The sequence below is a fragment of the Pleurodeles waltl genome, chromosome 10, assembly GCF_031143425.1.
Source record: "Pleurodeles waltl isolate 20211129_DDA chromosome 10, aPleWal1.hap1.20221129, whole genome shotgun sequence".
NCBI classification, from domain to species: domain Eukaryota; kingdom Metazoa; phylum Chordata; class Amphibia; order Caudata; family Salamandridae; genus Pleurodeles; species Pleurodeles waltl.
The window spans coordinates 990,794,118-990,820,872 of record NC_090449.1 but is presented as its reverse complement, the minus strand read 5'-3'; positions in this window follow the sequence as shown (position 1 = coordinate 990,820,872).

Below are 26,755 nucleotides of genomic sequence, written 5' to 3'. Positions count from 1 at the left end.
TCCCGATAAAAATGATACCTCACTTGCGTGGGTAGGCCTAGCGCCGGCGACAGGAAACACCCCAAAGCGCAACGTGGACACATCCTAAATTTTGGGAAAAAACAGAGGTGTTTTTTGCGAAGTGCCTACCTGTAGATTTTGGCCTCTAGCTCAGCCGGCACCTAGGGAAACCTACCAAACCTGTGCAATTCTGAAAACTAGAGACCTAGGGGAATCCAAGGAGGGGTGACTTGCGGGTCTCGGACCAGGTTCTGTTACCCAGAATCCTTTGCAAAACTCAAAATTTGGCTAAAAAAACACATGTTCCTCACATTTCTGTGGCAGAAAGTTCTGGAATCTGAGAGGAGCTACAAATTTCCTTCCACCCAGCGTTCCCCCTAGTCTCCCGATAAAAATGATACCTCACTTGCGTGGGTAGGCCTAGCGCCGGCGACAGGAAACACCCCAAAGCGCAACGTGGACACATCCTAAATTTTGGAAAAAAACAGAGGTGTTTTTTGCGAACTGCCTACCTGTAGATTTTGGCCTCTAGCTCAGCCGGCACCTAGGGAAACCTACCAAACCTGTGCAATTCTGAAAACTAGAGACCTAGGGGAATCCAAGGAGGGGGGACTTGCGGGGCTCGGATCAGGTTCTGTTACCCAGAATCCTTTGCAAACCTCAAAATTTGGCTAAAAAAACACATGTTCCTCACATTTCTGTGGCAGAAAGTTCTGGAATCTGAGAGGAGCTACAAATCTCCTTCCACCCAGCGTTCCCCCAAGTCTCCCGATAAAAATGATACCTCACTTGCGTGGGTAGGCCTAGCGCCTGCGACAGGAAACACCCCAAAGCACAACGTGGACACATCCAAAATTTTGGGAGAAAACAGTGCCTACCTGTGGATTTTGGCCTGTAGCTCACCCGGCACCTAGGGAAACCTACCAGACCTGTGCATTTCTGAAAACTAGAGACCTAGGGGAATCCAAGGAGGGGTGACTTGCGGGGCTCGGACCAGGTTCTGTTACCCAGAATCCTTAGCAAACCTCAAAATTCGGCTAAAAAAACACATGTTCCTCACATTTCTGTGGCAGAAAGTTCTGGAATCTGATAGGAGCCACAAATTTCCTTCCACCCAGCGTTCCCCCAAGTCTCCCGATAAAAATGATACCTCACTTGTGTGGGTGGGCCAGGTGCCTGCAACAGAATAAGGCCCAAAACCTGAAGGGATAGAAGGGATAGCACAGCAAGTTTATAAGGGCATATTCTTTTATACATCTTTAGACGGACTCTGCTTTGGGGACCCACATAAGTGAGGTGTCATTTTACTTGGGAGACTGAGGGGAAAACTGGGGAGTAGGAATTTTGTGCTGGAGCGGTGATCCTACTAAGAAAAATCAGGAAAATATGCTTTTTTATGCAAATTTTGAAGTTTACAGAGGAGTCTGGGAAAGAAAATGTTGGGGGAGCCACACAAGCCACACCTCCCTAGACTCCTTGGGGTGCCTAGTTTTAAAACGTTTCTGGGTTTTGTAGGTTTCCCTACATGACGGCCGCACCCAGGACCAAAAACATAGGTGGGCCCTCCCCCCCAAACGCAGGTATTTTTGGAATATATCACTTTGATGTGTGCACATACGTCCGTGATGTGCCAAACACTAAAATTGTGAAAAGAAACACACTTAGGTTATGTGAAGAAGACCTCTCACCCACCAACCAAGTTGGTGGCATGCTTCATCATCGGGGTCCCACCCGAGGCACCTAGCGTGTCTCAAGTGTGCTGCGACGCCTGATTACAGCGGAGCAGGTTTTGTCATTTGTACCACACATACTGGTTGGATTTGGCACGAGGGTGAGTGATGGTTCAGTAGATCAAATTTTATTAACAAGAGATTTCACAAAAGTGAAATGCACTGGTAATAACTGAAAGGCCAAAAAACTGAACCAATGACTCACAGCTCGTGAGCTGTAAAGCCACGACAAGGCACCAACCGCTTTACAGTCCATTCACACACCTTTCATCCATGACATGCACTAGACCATTCACGCCGCCAGCCACGGGCCCCGCACATTACAAGACTCGCATCCACAGACAGCGCCAGTCAAGGGCCCATCACTTTCATACGCCCACATGCCTGATACAGCAATCACACCAGCTGATGAGTGTGTGGACTGGCGTTTGGCCGGCACTGCCAGCCAAGCGCCACCCCACCCACACCACCAGCCAAGCGCCACCCCACACACACCGCCAGCCCAGCGCCACCCCACACACACCGCCAGCCAAGCGCCACACCACACACACCACCAGCCAAGCGCCACCCCACACACACTGCCAGCCAAGCGCCACCCCACCCACGCCGCCAGCCAAGCGCCACTCTACACATGCCATCCCCTTTTTTTTGTTTTTAAACAACAAAGAAACCACTAATCATAAATTAGTACAAAACTACAAACACAAAAGCTCTAACTGAATACATGACTAATGCCAACCGTGAAACCGAACATATAAAAATATAAAACACCAGTTTACGCTCACGGAATTTCCCAATAATTCTTCTGTGTGTGGTAGCTCCTGAAACAGCCACCCACACACAGCCCAGGCTTTGAAGGACAATCAGGGCAGTACATCCTAGTCTCCTTCCTGATACCTCTTCGAGCACAGACTCTACATCTCTTAGCAGGAAAGTTTTTTTTGGCCGTGGGAGGAATGTGCTCAGCAAAGTGACGATCTTTCAATCTAGCCACATCCTCCACCACTGCTTCTCTAGGAACTCTTGCCTGTTCCAGCACAACAAGGCTAGCTATGATAGACTCCTGAAATTTCACAAATGTCATCCTTGACTCTGGAGAACTATCCTTAAACACAACAAAAGCATTAAAAGTTGCCAAGTGGAACAAGTGAAGCGCTAATTTCTTATACCACACATAAGACTTACGAGCAGCAGTGTAAGGTTCTAACCTCTGATCTACTCTATCAACACCACCCATGTGCTTATTATAGTCTAAGATGCACACAGGTTTGCGCACTTCGGCAACCTGACCCCAAACAGCCACAGGTGAAGTACTCTCATCATGGATGGTGCTTAGCATGTATAGATCCCTCTTGTCTACAAATTTCAGAGCTAGCAGCTCATCATTCCGCAAGGCACTGCACTGTCCCTTCTCAAGTTTTTTACAGACAAGCTCTTTTGGATAGCCTTTCCGATTAGAGCGGATTGTGCCACAAGCAACAGTGTCCACTCTGAACAACTCCTTGAACAACCGAACTCCAGTGTAGAAGTTATCTACATATAAATGGTGACCTTTGTTAAACAGTCGTCTACCAAGTTCCCACACAATTTTCTCACTAACTCCAAAAGTGGGAGGACAACCAGGGGGGTCAATATTGGAATCCCTACCAGTGTAGACCCGGAAATTATAAACATATCCTGTACTACTTTCTGACAGCATATACAATTTAATTCCATACCGTGCCCTCTTGCTAGGAATGTACTGCCTAAAAACCAAACGACCCTTGAACAGGACCAAAGACTCATCTACAGATATTTCTTTCCCTGGAACATAGATCTCTGAAAACCGATCTACCAAATGATCAAGGACAGGTCTAATCTTAAAAAGACGGTCAGAATCAGGATGATCTCGTGGCAAGGCTAAAGCATTATCTACAAAATGCAACATCCGAAGAAGAAGCTCATACCGGTTACGACTCATGATGGCAGGAAATATAGCAGTTGCCATCAAGGGACTAGTAGACCAATATGAAGACAGCGACGGCTTCCTTATCAGCCCCATCAAAAAAGTTAAACCCAAGACCTTTTTCAACTCTTCCAGATTTGTGGGAATCCACCGGCTAGCTCTAGAGTGTGGCCTAAGTCTGGCAGCGTTGTCCCTCAAAAACTGCTCTGCATACAAATTAGTCTGCTCAACAATCTCTTCCAAAAATATATCGTCCATAAACAACTCAAAAAAGTTGATGGGCAAAAAGTTTTCCGTATTAACTCGACACCCTGGAAAACCAGTAAACGCAGGCAACTGTGGCTGCTCCATGTTTGGTGCAACCCATGCGTCAGGTCTTCCAATGGGAAGCCTTTCAGCCGCTGGCTCCTGCACCATTGGCACATCACTGTCCTCCTCTAAAACAGGCCCTTAATCAGCACTGAGAGTGGCTTCATCATCAGATGATTCATCTCTGACAGAAAATTCACTTCCAGAATCCTGCACTTCCTCCTCTGCCTCAGATGCAGAGTCAGTCTCATATTCATGGTCAGAAGATGACTCAAAAAGCACACTAACAACCTGCTGAGCAGTCATCCTACGGCTGGCCATGATCCTTCCTACAAAAATTAACTGGACAAATACACCACCAACAACCAGCACTGTGTAAGATAAGTAACAAAGTATAGGTTTATCACTAAGAATTATAAACTCAAAAACTATACTGCTCACTTGCCTGAAAAAGCTTGACTCACCAGCAACTACTCTGCACAGCCACAGCAATCACCAACGATATCCCACTAAAAAGAGAAAAAAAAAAGCAAATTAGACATAAGACAACACAATAATCATTGTGCATAACTCTAAGGACAATTTCACACACAATCCTGCATTCAGTACACCACCTACAAACGTGTCATTCATGCATTGCAACAATACTCACTTGGAGTAAATTTATTTACTTACCTAAAACATGCAACTACGCAAACCGCAGGACAACTACTGCCAAAACTGCAACAAGCCACAGCAAAGTCAGCAAAAGCTTTGAACTAGAACAAAAAGGAGAAAAACTGTTATTATCATAAAAGCAAATACTTCGCCAGTTGACAAACACTCCGCCACTAACCATTTTTTCATTTTCCCTTGTGTCTAGTCTTCTCTGCTTGGGGGAAGATGGGCCTAAAAAAAAATAGGCCAATCTACCCCCAAGGGGAGGGGGCAGAAATCGCCCAGATTACATTGCACCCTTTGGGGGGGCGACCCTTGCCCAAGGGGCCACACCCCCACACAAAGCACACACACACACACATATAGTATCCCTGGCGCTATGGGGATTCTGCCCCCCTTGGGGACAGAAAGGCCTAAAAAATAGGCCTCTCTTCCCCCAAGGGGGGCAGAACTGCCCAAAAATACATGTGGGCCCCTGGGGGCGACCCCTGCCCAAGGGGCCACCCCCCAACACAGAAAATAAAAACCAACAATAAAATCCCTGGTGTCTAGTGGCTTTCTGCCCCCCTTGGGGGCAGATCGGCCTAAAAATAGGGCCAATCTGCCCCGAAGGGGGGCAGAAACGACAATAAATACATTGCGCCCCTGGGGGGAGCGACCCTTGCCCAAGGGGCCACCCCCCAACACAAAGCACACATACATACATACTATTTCTGGCGCTATTGGGATTCTGCCCCCCTTGGGGGCAGAAAGGCCTAAAAAAAATAGGCCTCTCTGTCCCCAAGGGGGGCAGAACTGCCCAAAAATACATGAGGGCCCCTGGGGGCGACCCTTGCCCAAGGGGCCGCCCTCCAACACAAAAAATAAAAATCAACAATAAAATCCCTGGTGTCTAGTGGCTTTCTGCCCCCTTTGGGGGCAGATCGGCCTAAAAATAGGGCCAATCTGCCCCCAGGGGGGGCAGAAACGACGTAAAATACATTTGCCCCCAAAGGGGAGCGACCCTTGCCCAAGGTGTCGCTCCCCCACACCAATAAACACACACACACACACACATAACGAAATCCCTGGTGTCTAGTGGCTTTCTGCCCCCCTTGGGGGCAGATCGGCCTAAAAATAGGGCCAATCTGCCCCCAGGGGGGGCAGAAACGACGTAAAATACATTTGCCCCCAAAGGGGAGCGACCCTTGCCCAAGGGGTCGCTCCCCCACACCAATAAACACACACACACACACACACATAACGAAATCTCTGGTGTCTAGTGGCTTTCTGCCCCCCTTGGGGGCAGATCGGCCTAAAAATAGGGCCAATCTGCCCCCAGGGGGGGCAGAAACGACGTAAAAAACATTTGCCCCCAAAGGGGAGCGACCCTTGCCCAAGGGGTCGCTCCCCCACACCAATAAACACACACACACACACACACATAACGAGATCCCTGGTGTCTAGTGGGCATTCCTGGTGCCCGATCGCATCGCGATCGGGCAGCAGGAATGCTCAGAGACATCGAGGCCTCTCTCAGAGCACCCCCACCCCGCAGGAAGGTGAAATACTCACCTTCTCCCTTGACGCGCTGGAAGCAAATGGCTTCCAGCGCGTCATTTCCCCTTTCCATGAAATCAGCGCGCGATCGCGCGCTGACGTCATGGGGGGGGGTGGGGGGGGTGTGTGAAAGGGGAAGGGATTCCCCTTTCAGCCCTGGCCTGGGGGTGTTGGGGGGCGGCCCTCGGGGGAAGCGCTAGCGCTTCCCCCGACTGCCAGTCCCAGGACGTAATGGTTACGTCCATGGCGCCACACGGGCGCTGCCATGGACGTAACCATTACGTCCCTGGCGGGGAAGGGGTTAAAATATAGTTTGCAATTTTAAGTTATTTATATTTTTGATTTAATTGTAAAATAGTTTTTACAGTGTTGTGGCTGGTTGTAAGTTTTGTGAGAGTACAGGGTGGGAAGTAAATTAAGGGTAAATAATTCATCTATTTTTAAAATTAAAATTAATTATTGAATTTACTTTTAAGTGTGTAAATTGTGTAAATATTACTTTTTTAAATTGTATTTTAGGTGCAGGTTGTTGGGTTTGTAGGGGTATAGGATGAGAGGTTTATTAAATAATAATGTTTTAATTATTAACTTTTGATACATTATTATTAGTTTATGGTTAATTATTTAATTGTTAATTAACTAGGCAAATTGTGCAATTACTACAATTTAAAAAATGCAGATATATGTTAAATGTTCGACTACATTGTGGGAATTTAATCAAAAATAAATTATTAAATGATTTGTCTACATTTTAATTATTTAAAAAATGTCAATTGATTGTAATTGTTTGATTATTTTTTAATGTATATATTTTATTTTCTGTTATTTTTCTGTTAATCATTGTATATTTTTATGAAATGAATAATTGTATTAAAATAAGGTATGTTTTTGAAGTGAACTACTTTCCCTACTTTTCCACAGACTAGAGTGGGAGTAGTACATTTTGTCTCTCCCGAGTCCAACGTTTTCCTTACTGTTGCACCAAATGGAGTGGGAATAGTAAATTTTACTCCTCCTGAATCTAATGCTTTTCCTACTGTTGCATCGGCTGGTGTAGGAATAGTACATTTTACCCCCACTGAACCCAATGTTTTCCCTACTGTTGCACAGACTGGAGTGGGGATAGTTAATCTAACTTCTCCTGAGTTCAACACTTTCCCTACTGTCACACTGACTGTGGTTACAATAGTACATTTTACCCCTGAGTCCAGTGTTTTCTCTCCTGTTGCATAGACTGGAGTGGGAATAGTAAATTTTACCCCTCCTGCTTTCTCTACTGTTGCACTGGCTGGAGGGGTGATAGTACATTTTAACCCTTGTGTTTTTAATACTTTCCTTACTGTTGCACAGACTGGAGTGGGAATAGTTTATGTATTATTTTTTAGAATTTGACATTGTTGTTTATATTGTTCAAAACTATATTATTACTATTATGTTTTGGGGTATTTTAAATTATATTTGTTTTAATATGTACTTTTTGCAATATATTAAATTTTTCCATATTTTAATACAATGTATTTTTCATATTATATATATAAAAATGAATAAATAGATATATGTGTATATATATATATATATATCTATATATATATATATAGATATATATATATATATAGATATATGTATTCATTGCCTTTCACTTCTACAAAAATGACAGACTCTCCATGTGGGCAGTATAAAGTTGAAGTTTAATCCATTTGGCAGATAAACAACAGCAGAATGTGTTTCAGCATACTTTTTCCTATGTCAACCTGCCTAATGCCATCTTGCTGTGACATATAACCTTTCATGTGAATTCACCACAAATCTGTAAAACTTGCAAATAAAAACTTCAAATGACATATTTGGGCTAGAACATTTTCATCCATTGTCAATGTAAAGAAGAAGTGCAGATATTTCTTACAAATACAAAAATCATAAAGTTTAAATTTACAGCATCCCAACTTTCCACAGTAACTTCAATGGATTACACAAGAAAAACACACAACAGTGCCATAGCATTATACTTCCACACAATAACTGCAATGTGGAGTTCCACTTCACTACCCGGGGCTATATTATTCCCCTCACTTGTCATTACCATTTATTAGCACATAATTCCTGTAATAGCACGTAAAAAAAGTTGTAACGCTCGATTTAAAAGCGTTCCAACCTACATAATGACTTAAACTGATGACACAGAATAATTATAAAGAGTGCCATTGCGCTGCACTTTACCATAATTCATTCCATGTAAAGTTCTTCTTCATTAACAGTGGCAAACATATACTGTACTGTTATATGCGCAATTGTTAATGAAATTGGCACTGTATCTGCCCCACAGACACCTCATAATATATAGTGCATATGAAAGACTCCCATAAAGCCCAAGTGGGTAAAATCATACAACCCAAAATTATACTCGAATCAGGCACCATATAATAGCTCTTCCGCTTCCATTCCAATTGTTCCAGCTCTACAAAAAAACAAAGTTATTAATAGTTACAGCAACAAAACAGCCTTCCATATAATTCATCTCTCTCTCTCTCTATATATATATATATATATATGTTAAAATATGCATATTAAAATTATAATTCAAAAATATTATTTTAATAGTACAATTAAATTATATATGTGTAAATAAACATACACATATACATATACATGTGTGTTTCTTGGAAAGTGGATTATTGGTGAGGGCAAGTTAATACTTACACTTAGCAATAGGCCACTAGCCTCCACTAGGTCCAGTCAGGTCTCAGTAAATTAATCTCAGCTTAACCATTGGTAGCTTGGCAATGAGCGACAAGGCTTAACTTAAGAGACAGGTGTGTAAAGCATTTAAAAATCACAAAACAGTAAATAAGTTAAACACAAACCGGAGATATGAATTGTTAAATAATTAGGCCCTCATTACAACCCTGGCGTTAAATCCCGCCTACCGCCGTGCTGAAGGCCAACAACATACCGTGGCGGCGGTGGAATTCCGCTACAGGTATTATGACCCACATCTCAGAATCTGCCACAATACAGACACCCACACAAGTGCTCCACACCAAAGGTCAGTGATAAACTGGCGATAACAAAACCTACACTGTCACGCCAACACTTATATGCCCACACTATCACGACCCACGAATCAATGCTGGGGTCTTTCAACCACGGTAATCAATTGGCGGTTCACTCCGCCGCGCTCAAAATATACACACATTTACAAAACACAACCACATTGGGCAATTTGAAATATACACACTTGATACACATACACACACCACACACTCACAACACTATAAAACACACACCCACATTACCCAAAAACCCTTACAACAACATTTTGTTGAAAAAGCTGAGAGAGAGAGAATAGCAAACACAACACCAGCACCCACAGGCACACAACACCATCACTCATACAACATCCACGCACCTCACACTACACACCCCAACACAACACATCACACAGCACAACAAACAGCACCTCACACATCACCCACACAGCATCATGGCACCTGAAAGACACCCCAGGTTTTCAGAGGAGGAGCTCAGGGTCATGGTGGATAAAATCATCCGGGTAGAGCCACAGCTTTTCGGATCACAGGTCCAGCACACCTCCATTGCTAGGAAGATGGACCTATGGCGGAGAATCATCGACAGGGTCAACGCAGTGGGACAGCGTCCATGAACACGGGATAACATCAGGAAGAGGTGGAACAACCTACGGGGGAAGGTGTGTTCAGTGGTATCCAGACACCAGATTGGTGTACAGAGGACTGGCGGTGGACCCCCACCTCCTCCACCACAACTAACAACATGGGAGGAGCAAGTCTTGGCAATACTGCATCCTGAGGGCCTCGCAGGAGTAGCAGGAGGACTGGACTCTGGTAAGTCAAATCTTATTTACCATATCCCCCCACCCCACCTGCATGCCAATACATACCCCCACCCTCACCCTCACCCTCACCCCATCACTCCAATCCAACACCTCACATATGCCCCACTATCACAACCCACACATCCCATTACAAAGGCCCTGCATGCAACACCTATGCATGGACCCCCATCACCAAAGCATGTCCAGTACAGATACCCACAGAGATCCCAAACCAACTATCACAAAAGGGCAAACACAATAATGCAAGCACAGGAGTAGATGGTACCTCACCCAATGCAGAAGATGGCACACACAGATACTAAAACTATGCATTTACACCCCAACAGGACCCACACCCAACGTCACCGGACAGGAGGTGCCAGACATATCCACTCCCACCACAGAAGAGGCCCACAGTGATGACAGCAGTTCTGCACGCCTGGATCAAGATGACCAGCTCGGCCCATCAGGGACCTCTGGACAGTCGGTTCCCCTGCCACTGTCACAACCCAAGACAGACCCTACCTCCTCAGGAAACCCCAGCACAGCACCCACCCAGCGGGCCCATGCCACTGTCCCCAGGACAGGTCAATCAGCAGTGTGTCCACCACTACAGGGACCCCAGGCAAACCCACCAACCCAAGACAATCAGGGACCTGGGGTCAGTGGCAGTGGGAACACAGTTCAGGGGACAGAGGCACAGGACAACAGGTAAGCTGGGAGGACTGCTGTACGACAGGGGGAGGACAGGCCCAGGGAACCGACCCTCAACAAGGGACTCTCCAACATCATGGGAGCATACCACCATTCCCAGGAGACCATGGGCACGGTACTGGCCAAGTTTCAGGAGACCCAGCGGCTGCAGGAGGAACACTATCTTGGGATCAGGGAGGACTTGAAGTCCATTAACACCACCCTGGTCACCATTGCAGGAGTGCTGGCAGACCTGGCCAACACCATGAGGGACACAGTGGAACACAAACGGGCCCCTGACACTAGCCCGGATGATGAACATCAATCCACCTCCGCTGGCGCTAGTGGACAGGTGGTACCACCACAGGAACAACACACCACCAGCAGCCCACCCCCAGCAGAAGGAGAACTACCCCGCAAACGGCCCCTGAGATCCAGGAACAAGACAGAGAACACTGCCAAGACCCCTGCCAGGAAATAAGACCCTCCTGAATGTCAGCCTTCTGTCCCACTTTGTCACCCTGTCCAGCTTAAATTGCCATTGCTCCCCTTCCTATGCCCCCATGGACAATGCACCTATGAGACCAAGAGACTGAACTCCACCATAGACATTCCTCCACCATCACCCCAGCCCATGGAACACCCCCCTCCACTTATCAGCACAGAAATAAACACCCTTGAATCAACAAATCAATCTGGAGTCAGTCTGTACTTTCAAAAATATGTATTTGCAACCTCTCAGAAATATAGCAATGTCAATGTACATGTTCACATACCATTGCACACAGTTGTTGGTCAGCAGTAACCACAGCAGAGGGCACAAAGTGGGACCCAGATCTGTGAAATGGAAAGCCAAAGTGACATGTGAGGCCCAACAGAGAGCATTTCAGGCTCTGGCCTAAGCCCTGATGGCAACCATTGTCCCTGTGTCCAGCCTCCCCCTCCCTCCTCCAACTTCCTCCACCCAGACCCAATCCCCTGTACCTCAGCCTATCCCAAGCACACATCAGACAAGCATGCACACTCATCAACACACAAGAGTGGACATGGCAAACAAAAGCACCACACATCCCACAGGCACTCACACAAGCACCCTACCCATGCCGACACACCAACATCCACTGCCTCCACTGTGTCACCCTCCTCCACGTCCTCCTCCTCCCTCCCAGTCTCGTATCCACACACACCTGCATGCACTACATCCTCAGCCACTACCTCCATCACCAGCACGCCGATCACCACACACCGTTCACGTGCAATCACCCCCCCCACAACCATGCACACATCCCCTGTGTTCTCTCCCAGTGTGTCTGTGAGCCCTCCTTCCAAACTACACAAGGGCAGGCACACACCCACCCAACAGCCATCCACCTCACAACAGCCTCCGGCCCATGGACCTACACCCAAATTCAGCAGACGTACATCTCCTACAACCACTAAATCTTCCTCCACTCCCAAACCCCCTCCATCTTCCCATCCCAGTGTGTCTAAGAAACTCTTCCTGGCTAACATTGACCTGTTCCCTACACCTCCCACCGTCTTTCCCCCAGGGCCAGGCAGCCCAGGTCCCAGCCCAGCACCTCAGCCACCAAATCACCCAGCACAGTGGTCTCAGGAAGTCCGGTCACATTGCGGGTGGCACCCATCAGGGCTGTCAGTGTGCCACCTAGCAAGGCCAAGGATCAGCCCATTCTGCCACCTGCCAAGGTGAAGAAGGTGCCCACATGCCAGAGAGAGAAGCCGCACCAACCACCAAGCAAGGGCTCCTCCAAGCCAAAAGGGGACAGTGCCAAGGGACCAGCAGGGAAATCAAAGGTGGGGAAGGGACACAAGGTGAAGAGCAAGTCAGGACAGGGCACGGAGGCTCCGGCTGAGGGACCAGAGTCACCCCTTCTGTCAACCAGAACATCAACCTGTACGGTGGTGAACACCGCCATCTGCACCATAACCTGCACTACCACCTGCACTTCTGCTGCCTCAGCAACAGTCCCCATCATCATCCCCAGTGGGCAGCCATCCGAGGCTGCAGAAGATGTCCTGCTGTGTCCCTCCACAGGTGCTGACATATGCACCACCGCCAGTACCTCCGCAACAGACACTGACACAACCACTGCCACCAGCCTGTGACGTGCTCAGACAGTGCCATCACAGCTGACATGGCTATCATCCCCAGTGGGCATCGGTCCGAGGCTGCAGTAGACGTCCTGGACCCTGCCCAGTGTACATGAGGCACAACACCCAGCACTGTTTGTACCTGCATGTGGCAGTTGAAGTCGCAGCAGGGTGGAGTGTGTCTCTGCCTCCATGGAGTATCATGCTATCTGTTCCCAGGCAATCTCGTGGCACACACACCCAGGTGAGGGAAAGGGATATGCCACACTGCATGTGTAGCACTCTTGGCACAATGCCCCCTCCATAACCAGTGGAGATTCACATCCACTACCCCAGTCCTTGGCAGGATGAAGCACTCTGGGCACAATGCCCCCTCCAGAACCAGTGGAGAATCACATCCACTTGAGAGAATTTGGCTCCCCAGGATAAAGCAGTGGGCAAACCACCCACTTGAGAGACTTGATAGACTGTGGCTTTGCACTCCCCAGGATAAAGCAGTGGGCAAACCACCCACTGGAGAAACTTGAGAGACTGTGGCTTTGCACTCCCCAGGACCAAACTGTGGGCATGGAGCCCCCTCGTGGACAGTGGTATTGTCCGTTCATCCGGCTGAGGTGCCCCTCCTCCCCCCGAGGTACCTGTTTATTTTCGATCTGATGCCCCTGCAGTGTTCTCTTCATTTCAAGTCAGGTATCTTGTGTGGGCTTCACCTATGCATTTTGGGACCACTGGTCCGCGGACCATGATTTCATTAATATCCGGACTTGTGTAGTTGGTGTACATATTTGTATATACTGATATTTAAATTTTGCCTATCTGATTTTTCAATGATTACACTTGTTACAATCATTTCATTTGGTCCTTGCGTCCTTCCAGAGGGTTACAGGGTGTATATGTAATGTTGCTGCATGTATTTGTGTGTATGGTGTTGTGGGTGAGGGTGGAGGTGGGGGTGTTGCGTGTGTGTGTCAATCTCTTTTCCCTCCTCCTCTCCCCTGTGTGCTAGGTGCAGTACTCAACATGGTCGTCACCGGCATCTTTTCTGCTCCTGATACAAAAGGAGGTAAAACAACGTGGGCAGGACCTGTAACTCAGGCTCCATGGCATCCTGGGTCCTTGTTGGGTGTTGAAAGGTGAGTGGTTTCTGTTCCAAGTCCTGTTTCTGCCGTGCTTTTGATGACGTTGGTACCGCCCCGGAAAAAGTGGCGGATAGGCCTCTTGCAATACAGTGGGCGGAACCTTGTCTTCTGCCTAGCTGTTTGCAGTTACTGCTGTGGTGTTTGTTTCTACCGCTGTGGCGGTTGGAGTGTTAAAGTGGCTGTCTATGTTGGCAGTTTCCGTCATGGTCGTGATCTAATTTTTTTTTACCGCCGGCCTGTTGGCAGGATTACCGCCGCTTTAACACCGACCACCAGGGTTGTAATGAGGGCCTTAATGTTTTCTAGTGCATATAAACTAAAATCGCTATTCTGGTCATCTGGTGGCACAAAACATGGAAAACATCAAAGTTTAAGGCTGACCACAATGGAACCCTGCTCGGCTATAGCAGGTGGTAGGCCTCGGTCAAAAGTTTACCTTTGGACTTAGGGGTCATAATGAGTTTGGCAGGCGGTTTTTACTGTCCGCCGAACTTCCAATGGGGAGGTTTTCACCACACAGGCTACATCCCTGCTACATCCCTGCCGGCACCATTAAGAGTTTCCCTGTAGGTCATCGGGCGGAAACCTGTGATTCGTAATCGAGCCAGCTGCAATACTGTAGCCTGGAGGGTGCACCAGCGCCCTTGCAATACTCACCATCTGCAAAGCAAAACAGACAGTGAACATTGTGGTGGTGCTGGCCAGAGGGGCCAAATCACTGCCCATGACCACTGCCACTGCCCATGCCCCTTTGCACTTGGTCTCCTCCAGCGTTTTCATGTTGGTGGTACCACCATGAAACCACTGTCAGAGAAGGGGGTTGTAATCCCCAGGGCAGAGCTGCTTGCAGCACTGCCCTGGTGAATTAGAACCACTGCCAACTCCAGTCTGCCGGGATCTCTGATCCTGGTGGAGCTGGCAGTTCCCTGGTAACAGGATTGCCAATGTTATAATCTGGCACTTGGACCGCCGCATTTTCTTCAGCCAGATGAAGTCACAAATCCCATTCATCCTCCCTGGAGCCCTCTTCGGATACGCAGCACAGGAGACCTCGGTGAAGAATTTTACATTCTGACTTATATGATTTTTCAGGAAGCAAATCTTCATCTGGGCCAAAGCTGAATCTTGATCCCAAGCCCCTGCAGCCCTCCTCGGACACGCTGTGTGGGAGTTCCCGATCAACCTTTTATGTTCGGACGTTGTCACTTTTTTAGAGCTCTTTTCTTCTGATGGGGGTCGACCCTCCACAGCAAGCCGATTTAGATACAAGGTCGTCGTATCACCTATCCAGTTCCCCCGGAGAAATCCTGGAATTCTGGGGCTCCAGAGCTTTTCAGCAGGATGAATCTGCGAGTCAGGCCAGGTCGTGGTTGAGGTAAGCCAGATTGACTCACAACGGCGGGTCGGTCCTTTTATGGAACTTTTTTCCAAAAGTTCTCCAAACTTCTCCAGACTTCTGGATCTTTTTCCAGAAGGTCTTTTTTAGGTCCTCTAGGTGTCCACAGCTAACCCCTAGGTTCCAGAAGCCCTGAGTTGCTCCTTGAGGGTTAGGAATCCAACTCCCAGAATGCCCATGGTACAAATCCAAAAATGACCACTAGCCATTGGTCAGGTGGTCAGTCCCTTCAGGTTTTGATGCAGGAGATTCTGGTTAGCTATTTGTCACCTGTAGCAAGCAGGGGATCCATTCCTGAACAAGTTGAAGCCAGTCAAAGTCCTTTTAGAGGTCAATCCCAAGCGTACAGATGTTGTAGTCCTTCAGGGTGCAGTGTCCAGGTACAGGTCAGGTGTCCAGCAGGGCAGTCCTTCTTCTTCAGATGTTGTTCCTTGTAGGGATCTGAGGTATGGGTGCAGCTCTGCCAAATATATCCTTGCTCCTGTGGTGAAAAGCAGGAGGGGTATCTGTCCAATTACAGACAGACCACTACCCTCTTGGATGACCAATAATGGGAAGTGTTGCAAAATTCAATCTCAGGGAACGACATTCCTTAAGAATCCAAAATGGCAGAATCTGAATTTTGGAGATTAGAACTGGCTGAGCCCACCCACTGGTGTGGCTAAAAATCTTTAACACACCCTTCTCCTGCCCTCTTTTAATCTAATCAAGAGGGTACCTGGTTGTCTGGGTTTGTGGGAAATGGAGGAGGTCCTGAGCTGTTCCAAATGTCCTTCCCTCATTTGAAGACCACTTTGGCTGCTCTCCCCCTTCCTGTTTCACCATCTGCTGAGGAAGATCCCCTCCCCCAGGCACATCCTTTGTGTTCAGCCCAGGCCACTTCACACCTCATCAAGGCACCCTGGCCAATCAGAGAAGGGCGCTACAGAGCTGAAACTGGTAACTTTTAGGAAGAGTTCTAAAACTCTTTCCCTGAGCTAGTTATATTAAATCCAACAATGGCACGTTGTTGCATTTATTATAACAATCAGTTTGAGGCCAAACTTGTAATATCTAGCTCCTTTTATTAATTAAAATAAAGTATCCCCGTTTTAGGCCATGGATCCTATTCACTACAATGAGGGAAAAACAAAGTTGGCTATTTTGTTTTATAAGATCCATGCCAATATTTGCTCTGCACCCAACCCTGGGGGCACAACTTATGGATGACTTATTTGTAAATATAAGGTAGCTTAAGACCTTGAAAGTACTTTTAATTCCATTTAATTTTTAATAAATCACATTTTTAGGTCACTTTAGTTTAAAAGCAGGCAGCAAGGCAGGCCTGCCTTTAAAATGACCCTGGGAACCTGGGCAGTGCACCAATAGGGGCACTATCTATGCTGGAGTCTCTAAACCTACATGTCCTACCCTATACTAGGGACTTATAGGTAGGCTGTTACTGCCAATTATATTTAGCCTAATTTCCATTCTCATTTTATTCATAGAACAAGCCCTGGGGCTGGTTAGCAGTACCCAGGACACCATCCGAGTCAGGAAAACACCAGCAAAAAGTGAAAAATGGGGGCAAAAGTTAGGGTGCCTTCTGCAATCAGCCCAGTTTTCTTGCAGTGTTTGTTTACATCTTATATATTTTTTAGTTATTTGTTTGCTGTTTAAAGACTTTTAATTTACATTAAATTACAGTTATATGTAAATACATTTAATGTTTACTATTTTTAACTATATTTATTTAAATCACAATATTTTGCCTATTTTCCAATTTTAGTGTAAAACAATATTTTTCCCGATATTGTTGTCATTTTCATTATAGGTAGAGGATGACGATATTTTTGGGTTCAATATTTTTGTCTCAATATTTTTGTTTCACAATATTAAGGGTTTCCATATTCAGCCATTGGACCAAAAATATGTGCTTTCTATTGCTTAGAAATCAATAGTGTCAACAGGGGAAATCTGGTCATGCTTGACTGGGACAAAGTCAAAGCTTGAGGCTGATTGCAATGGAGCCCTGCTCGGATGCACTGAGAGGGAGGCCTTTGTCAAATATTTACCTTCACACTTAGAAAAGTTTCTCAAGCTTTTTCCTCTCAATGTCATGCGGTACCCTGAGTAAGTTGATTTCAATGCAATGTCATTGAACTGCTTTTCAGGGGCCCCAAATCCTGGAAGTCTGGATCTTTGGAGCTTTTCAGCAGAATGAACCTGAAATCCAGGCTGGGTCGCAGTTGGTTCTGCCCACTTATGTAGCTTTTTCTAAAAGTTGCTCCAAATTTCTCCAAATGTTTGTAACTTCTTTCTGAAGTTCCTGTTGAGGGTCCAAAACACAAATCCAAGGGACTAGATAGTCTGAGATGGTCTTTGGAAGTTTAGGACTTTAGGTCCCACAATGCACCTGGCTAAATCTTTAAAAGTCCACTGGATGCAGTCCAGGCTGTGGATGTTTGTGATAGTTGGTGCAAGCAAGCTCTGTTAACCTGCTTTCAGGGAGTCTGCTTCTGAGTCCTTCTTGAAGCAATGCCAGGTCGTTAGGTCTGTGTTCCAGTGTGTAACAGGAGCAGTACTTCAGAGTGCAATACTTTGGGTTACAGACCAGGGTTGGGCAGGGCAGTCCCTCTTCTTCTTTTGGTTTCAGGCAGCAGATCTGAGTTGCAATGCAGATCAACCACTCAGTAAATCATCGTGGGGGGCGTGGAGGAGGAAGCCTAATCCAGTGAGCTGGAGTGTGCCACCCAAAAGCATGACAGCTTCCACCAATGTGTGGTATTTTCTAGTCCTATAAAGCACTGCATTTTAAAATTCTAAGAGGGACGATTTTCATCCAGAGAAGTAAGCCCTGGCTTAACCAACACTCTGGTGTGGCGCATTTCCTGTAACACTCTCCCTCTGGACATCCTTTCCTGGACCTGCTATCTATCTGTGGGGTAGAGGGTGCAAGGGCAGCCTGGCTGACATTCCATTTTGTCCTGCTTTCTTTGAAGACCAGTTTAATTTATCAAGTCCCCTTCCTTGCCTGTCCTTAGCTTCTGCCAACCTCCTGTATCACACAGCATCTGCTCAGTGCAGACTACTTATCACCTCATCTAAGCAACATAGCTAATCCTGTTATGGCTGACTAATCAACCCCCCTGTGGCCCCCTGTTCTCCTTCAACCATTTCATGGTGGTAAAACTGCCATGAAAAGGCTGGGGGAGAACAATGTCATAATCAACAGCGCCACCCAGGCTGATAGCGATCTCTGCCACCGCCAGCCCATCAGGATCATGAATTTCTGTGGTGCTGGTGGTACTCTGGCAGGGTAACCACAAGGGTCTTAATGTGGTTGTTAGACTGTCACAGCAGTGGCTGTCCAGACTGCCTCTGCAAGGCTGGCAGTCTCAAGACCGCCAGCCTCGTGGTGAGGCTCTTTAGTTTTTGAAGACAGTCTGCAAGCAGGGCTGCATTGAAAAATGGCAGCAGGCAACCCAGTAGAGCACAGTAGTGCAGGAATTCTATTGGGCCTCTAAACTTCACTGCCCTATTATATACTAGGAACTTATAGGTAGCTTAAGTCCCTCTTTCCCTATTATCTACTAGGGACTTACAGGAGTCCGTCACTGCCAATTGTAATTGTGACACTTTACCATATAACTTTGTTTCAGAGCACTGGTCTGTGTTCCACTGTGAAGTCCATTCCCTGCAGGGAAATGAACCACCTCAACAATTTAGGATTCTCCCACCTCATCTGCATAAGCCATCTGAGAGGTCTGTGGTTAGTTTGAGCACAAAAGTGAGTACCAAATAAGAATGGTCTCAGCTTTTTCAGGGACCAAACCACAGCAAAGGCTTCCTTCTCAAAGGCACTCCATCTTTGTTCTCTGGGGAGCAGTCGTCTGCTAATGACGGCATCTGGCTGATCAAGTCCCTCTTCATTTACCAGTGCCAACACTGCCCCAATCCCATGCTCTGAAGCATCTGTCAGAATCACAAATTCCTTTGTGTAATCAGGGGACAGCAACACTGGTGCTGAACACATGGCATCTTTAAGAGTAGCAAAGGCCTTCTGACACTCCGGGGCCCACATGACTCTCTTTGGCCTATTTTTAGAAGTGAGTTATATCAGGGGAGCCACAATGGCCCCATAGTTCTGAATAAATCGTCTATACTACCCAGTTGACCAAAGAAGGCCCTGACCTGTGTCTGGGTTGAAGAAGCAGTCCATTCCAATGTGGTTTGGATTTTAGCAGGGAGAGATTGTGCATGTTCTCAACCTAAATGGTGTCCAAGGTATACAACTGAACTCTGCCCTATTTGACACTTACTGGCCTTAATAATCAGGCCTGCCTATTGCAGGACCAGAAGCACTTCCCTCAGGTGGGTCAGGTGATACTTTCGGCTTTATAATCCATATAAACTGCACTGAACTGCATTGTCAAAGACTTGACCCAGTTCACCAACCTTTGGAATGTGGCAGGGGCATTCCTTAAGCCAAATGGCAATACTGTAAACTGGCAATGTCCCTCTGGTGTGGAGAATGATAACCTCTCCTTTGCTACTTCACTTAGGGCAATATCTGCCAGTAGCCTGAAGTCAAATCAAATGTAGCCAGGTACTTAGCAGCCTGTAGCCTATCAGTGAGCTCATCAGTTTTCTGGACAGGGTGAGTATCAGTCACTGTGACCCCATTCAGTCCTCTGGAGCCCACAGATAACCTTAACTGTTTCTATTCCCTTGGGGATTAGTTTTGGATACCACTGGACTAGCCCAGGGACTTTCAGAAGGCTCAATTATCCTCAATTCCAGCATCTTACCTACCTCAGCTTAATACTGACTCTGACCTGGTCAGGCAACCTCTACAACTTGATTTTGATGGGTAGGCTGTCACCAGTGTAATTGTCATGGACACACCAAATGTTGATTCATGGGGTGAGGTAGAACAGACCAGCAAACTGCCCCAGCAGTCTCTGTGCTGTTTGTCTGTCAATTTGGGGGAGAGTAAAACTCCCTCCACTGACCCATCTTGGACATTGTGGAAGAGGAGGTCTGGCAGTCACTCAGTTTCCTCTTCTCCTCCTTCATCTGTGACCATCAGCATGTTCATATCTGCCCTCTCTTGCGGAGGTTTAAGCCTATTGACATACAGGACCCTGTGAAGGTTCCTAAGGGTGATAACGTCTACGAAATAGGTAACTTCATGTTTCTTCTCTAGGATTGGGTAGGGCACAGCCTACCAGTCCTGGAGGGCACTAGGAGCCACAGGCTCTAACACCCACACCAATTGTCCTGGTTTGTACTCTGGCATAGTATTCTTCTGGTCACACCAGAGCTTCATGAGGACACAGCCCACCAGTCCTGGAGAGCAGTAGGAGACACAGGCTCTAACACCCACACCAATTGTCCTGGTTTGTACTCTGGCATAGTAGTCCTTTGGTCACACCAGAGCTTCATGAGCGCTTGGCTGGCCTCCAAGATTCTACTTGCTTTGTACATGTACTCTGCCATGCACAATCTCAAGCCTAGTACATAGTCCAGCATATTGTACTTGGCTTCCTTGCTAGGCTTTTCCCAAGAACTTCTGGACAGGCACAATGGGCCTCTCACAGAGTGTCCAAACAACAATTTAAAGGGACTAAAGCCAACCTGTAGCTGTGGAACCTCAAACACCCCCCCCCCCCCGGTCCCTACATATTTATTTATTTATTTTGTTATTTGAACAAAAAGCTCTTTATGGGCTACCTGTCCCTGCAGGGGAAGCCTTCAGGCTTCCTTCACAGTGTCATGCTTCTGCAAGCATGAAGCTGCTTTAACAGCAGCTCCCTGCTTAATGAAGCATTTCATCTCTGCCCCCCGCATATATGCACAGGACTGAGATGAAAGCCTCGGTTTTTGACAGCAGGACCTGTTTGACACAGTCCGCTGTCAAAAACCAAAGTGTTTGCTGTGGCTTGGCAAAGCTGTGCAAAGTTGTGCAAAGCTGCACCCCAGCCACAGCAAACAGCTATGTCCCTTGGGTGGGCCCCCTCCATTGACAGTAGCCTGGGGAGGTGGTGATCCCCAGGGCTAAAGGGGTCTGAAACGGACTCCCATAACTTTTTTATTATAGCCTCGGTGAGGTGGTGATTCCCGGGGCTGCAGTGGGGGCCATAGGGCCCCCCTGCACAGAATATAAAGAATTCCCCAGGGAGGTGGTGATCACCAGGGATGCGGGTGGCTGCATGACCCCCCCCACAGAATATAATCAGTGGGGAGTTGGTGATCCCTGGGCCGTTGTGGGGGGCTGTGTGGACCCCCGTCCTATATATTTACAAAGCCCTGTGGGGTGGTGATCTCAGGGTGCGGAGGGTGCCATGAGCCCCCCCTCCGCATTATTGTACAAATGCCCCTCTGATTTGGTGCACCTGGTGGCTTAATAAACATGAAGTGCTTCATTGTTTTTTTTTTTTCGGCGAATCCACAGATCGACTGCAACTCCAGGCGTAAAAAAAATTTAAAATGCATTTTTAGCCCTGGGTGGGTTCCCCTGGGGACCACTCCACCAGAGCTAAGGGGCCAGGGTGTTTGTACCCTGGCCACTTAGCTCTGGTTGAGTGGTTGTGAGAGACGCTCTCACAACCACTCACGCAGGAAGACATACTCTCTCACATCCACTCTCACACTCAGAGAGACACTCTCACATCCACTCACACATCCATAAAGACACTGTTACATCCACTGTGACACCAACAGTGACACTCTCACACCCACTTGCTCACCAACAGAGACACTCTCACACCCAACTCTCACACCAAGACATACTGGCCCTCAATATGACATTGGTGGTAAATGCTGCTTACCGCCATACTGAGGGGTGCCAAAAAACCACTGCAGTGGCTGATATCCGTTCACCATATTATGACATGCACACACCAATATGACAGAATACAGCCACATACACAAATCCGCCAGACCAAAGGTCAGTAATAAAGTGGCGGTTCCAAAACCCATACTATTACGCCAACAAAACAACGCTCATCACATTATGACCCACGAATCACCACAGCGGACATTTAACGGTGGTAAACCATTGGCGGTACATACCGCTGGGCTCAGAATGGACACCCACATACAAAACAACACTACATTGGCCAATACGAAAAACACTCACCTGGCACTCATACACACACCACACACCCACACCACTATAAAACACACACTCACATTACCCACCACCCCTTATGAACAACAATTGCCAACAGGAGACTGAGAAGAAGTGCACAGAGACAACTAGACACACACACCACTTACACCCATAGACCCCTCATGCACTTTACATCACACACCCCACCACATTACTCAACACACCCTCACCAAAACACATCACACAACACCCATGCCACCACAAAGGCACCCCGTTTCACTGAGGAGGAGTTAAGGGTCATGGTGGAGGAAATTGTCAGGGTAGAGTCACAGCTCTTTGGAGCACAGGTACAGTAGATATCCATTGCAAGGAAGATGGAGCTATGGTGGAGAATTGTGGACAGGCTCAACGATGTGGGACAGAACCCAAGAACAAGGAGGTGGAATGACCTACGGGGGAAGGTATGTTCCATTGCAGCAAGGCACCAGCTCGCCATACAGAGGACTGGCAGTGGACCCCCATCTCCTCCCCCACAGCTCACAGCACGGGAGGAGCAAGTACTGGCATTATTGCATCCTGAGGGAGACGCTGGAGTAGCTGGAGGACTGGACACTAGTAATTCAATATTTACTACTCATCACCCCACCAATACCTGCATTCCATCTCACACCCTCACCCTCACTCCCATCACTCCACTCCATCCCACACACTGCACCTACACATCTCACTAACCCTAATGCCAAGCCCTGCATGCCAAACCAATGCATGGACACCTCTCCCAGCCCTACATGGACTCCCATCACTAAAGCATGCGAAGCATAGGGAAACTAGCATACCCACTATACATCACCATACACATGCAAAAGCTGGCAGTGCAACACCAACGATAGAGGGGAAGCCAGGGGAGTAAAAATGTCATACACTTGAAGATTAATACATCACTTACATCCCCACAGGTACCCCAGCAAATGTCAGTGGAGAGGAGGTACCACCACTATCCTGTCCCCCACAGAAGAGACCCCCAGTGATGATAGTATCTGTGGACTTCTGGATCTGGAAGACCTACCAGGCCCATCAGGGACCACTGGACAGACGGTCACCCAAGCACAATCACAGACCTGCCTTCCCACTTGTAAAATGATGCCCCTGCAGTGCTCTCTTCTGCTTTGTCAGGAAACAGGTTGGGCCTTGGACTGTGCCCTGTGGCCTTGTGTGTCCTCATGACTTTGGACTGGGTATTAGCCCTTCATAGACATTTGTATATATTTGTTTTGTGTAGTGGGTTTTGTTATTCTAATTCGTTTTCCTTACTCCAGCATTATAGTCCGTGTATTATTATGCCATGTGTTGTGTGCTATTGGATTACGTGTGCAGCTGGTTGTGTGGATGGTGTGTGTGTGTTTCAGCTGTGTTTTGTGTGTGTGTGTCACTCTCGTTTTCCTCCCTCCCTCCCTTGTGTGCTAGGTGGCTGTACTCACCGTTGTTGTCTTCGTCAGCATTGGTGTTCCAGGTGGAGCATGACATAGAAGATCATCGGGAAGACTTGCATTTTGGGTTCCATGGTGGTGTGGTTCTTCCCTGTGTCTCCAATGTTGAGTCCTTTCACTTCTGAGCTGTGTTTCCACCAGGCTTTTGTTAGAGTTGGTACCGCCCTGAAAAAGGTGTCAGTTTCCTGTATCATAATATGGTGGGTGGCACTTTGCGGGTCATTCTGACCCTGGCGGTAAAAACAGCCAGGGCCGACGACCGCGGGAGCACCGCCAACAGGCTGGCGGTGCTCCCATGGGCATTCTGACCGTGGCGGTACAGCCGCGGTCAGAAACGGAAAACCGGCAGTGCACCGCCGGTTTCACGTTGCCCTGGGGATTGCGAGCCCTATACCGCCATCCTGTTCCTGGCGGTTTTGGCCGCCAGGAAGAGAATGGCGGTATGGGGTGTCGTGGGGCCCCCGTAACAGAGCCCCACCAAGATTTTCAGTGTCTGCCATGCAGACACTGAAAATCGCGACAGGTGCAACTGCACCCATCGCACCCCTTCCACTTCGGAGCCGGCATCCTCATGGAAGGGTGTTTCCCGCTGGGATGGCGGGCGGCCTTCTGGCGGTCGCCCGCCAGCCCAGCGGGAAACCCAGAATAACCGCGGCGGCCAGGGTCGGAATGAGGCCCTTTGTATCCCGCCTGGCTGTTGACGGCTACTGCCGTGGTGAGTGTTGTTTATGCTGTGGCAGTTGGTGTGGTACATTGACTGTCTATGGGAGTTGTCACTCTCATGGTCATAATTTGGCGGTACTTACCGCCAGCCTGTTGGCAGTATTACTGCCACTTTATCACTCACCACCAGGGTTGTAATGAGGGCCACTGTCTCACACCCATTGTCACACCCAGAGTCTCTCATATCCACTCTCACGTCTGGACAGACACTCTCACATCCACTGTCACACCAACAGGGACACTCTCACAGCCACTGTCACAGGAAGACATACCCTCTCACATCCACTCTCATACCCAGACACTGAGACTGGTTGTGATCTGAGATGTAATGGTATGTGTTCCATTTTGTTGTAACAGGAAAGGGTCCCGGAGCAAAAATGTGGGCAGTAATATATATGAATAGGTCAATGTATGAGTTCCCTGATCAGAGGGATTCAGATAAATGTTACATGATAGAAATTATTGGGAAAAGAATGTGAATATTTTTTATTGTTTTTCAAGATCTGCAGATGGATACGCAGATCTGGATACAATTTTTTTAAAAAAATATTTAAACATAAATTAATATGTGTATGGTAAAAGATATGGCTCTGGAAAGAGCCATTGTGTTTGTGATGTGTAGGTGATCGCTACACATGAAACAAGATGCATTTTTTCAAGTTCTGCTGGAACACCCTGTTGCATTTCTCTGTCAGGTGAACTCCATCATTTCTATATATACCATCCATATAAAACTGTAAATTATTATGGTATACAGAGCCCATGTTATGGTTTCTGATGGATGCAGAAATAGTTTTTTTAACATGATTCCTGGATTTGTTTGTTTGTGAACAGAATTCAGTTGACCACTTCCACTTCTGGCTTTGGCAAATGTTAGAAAAAACCAAGGTAGTGTGTGGGAAAAGTGCAGTTATTTTCAAAATGTATTCCTCATTTGGATTTCCAATCCTACCCCAGTAACTGTCCCTAGGTTGTTGCCACCACAGTACACAATCATAAGGTCTCGATGTTGGCAATCCATAATGCTTTGAACCAAAGGAAGCAATTAATGCCCCTTTAACCCTCTGTGGCCAATCAAGTAATGTCCACATTAGATAAACCCAGGTCCCTGTCAATGTTACTCCTTCTTGAAATCTTTCTAGTCCAAAACACATAGCTGTGTCCCACGAACCACACTCTGAGCATTCTGAAGGATAGCTAGAGCACTGCAGAAGACCAGGCTAGAGCTGAATGAGGCAGTGTTGAAATGAAATGCAGAAATGTAGTTGAAAATTGAGGTTTTTAGTTAAAACAACAGTTTTTATTGGTTGTTCTGTCTATGTTGGTGCATAAAGATAGGAAGCGATGTTGTAAGAAAGGAAAAAAGATGTAGGATTGGCTTTTGAGAAAGCAGAAAAACTGTTGCTGTTTGTGATATGTGTATTATTTGAAAAAGGCAACCATACCTGCTATTTTGCATTTAAAAATAATGATGGTTCTTGCAGAAACTGTTATGAACTTGTGACCTGCTGCTGCAAGAGAATATTACACACTACATTACCATGGTAGCACAGCTAGAGCAGCATAGGGAGAAGGTTAAGAAAAAGAGTAAACTGTGACTTGATAGTTACAGTTCCACTGTTGAAAAAGTGTTGAAAAGTATGTTAAGGTGCCAATACATTTATTTTTACAAAGAGGAATAGATATAACCTTATCTTTGAATAGATACTGAAAATACGTGGATCCAAGGATTCATCCGCTGAGTTACACGGGAAGGGCGCACTGAGCACCTCAGTGGATCTGCGGATCTGATGAAAACTGATATTGAACTGGGCTATCTTTTGAGCAGTGTTGGAAAGGGTTAACTATACCATTCACATAGAAAATGTATAGCATAACTTTCATGTAAAAGAGAGGATCCGATTGGCTTTGTGATTGAGTATCCCTGAAAGTAAAGTTGAAAAGGTTGCCAATAATGATTCACTTGCTTTAGAGTGTTGTGCCATCCTTCTACTTGGTTTTTGTGTATTTTAAGTGAGAAGAAATAAAAACTAGTTCTGATAAACAAATCTACAGAGCAAGAAACATACTTAAGAGGTC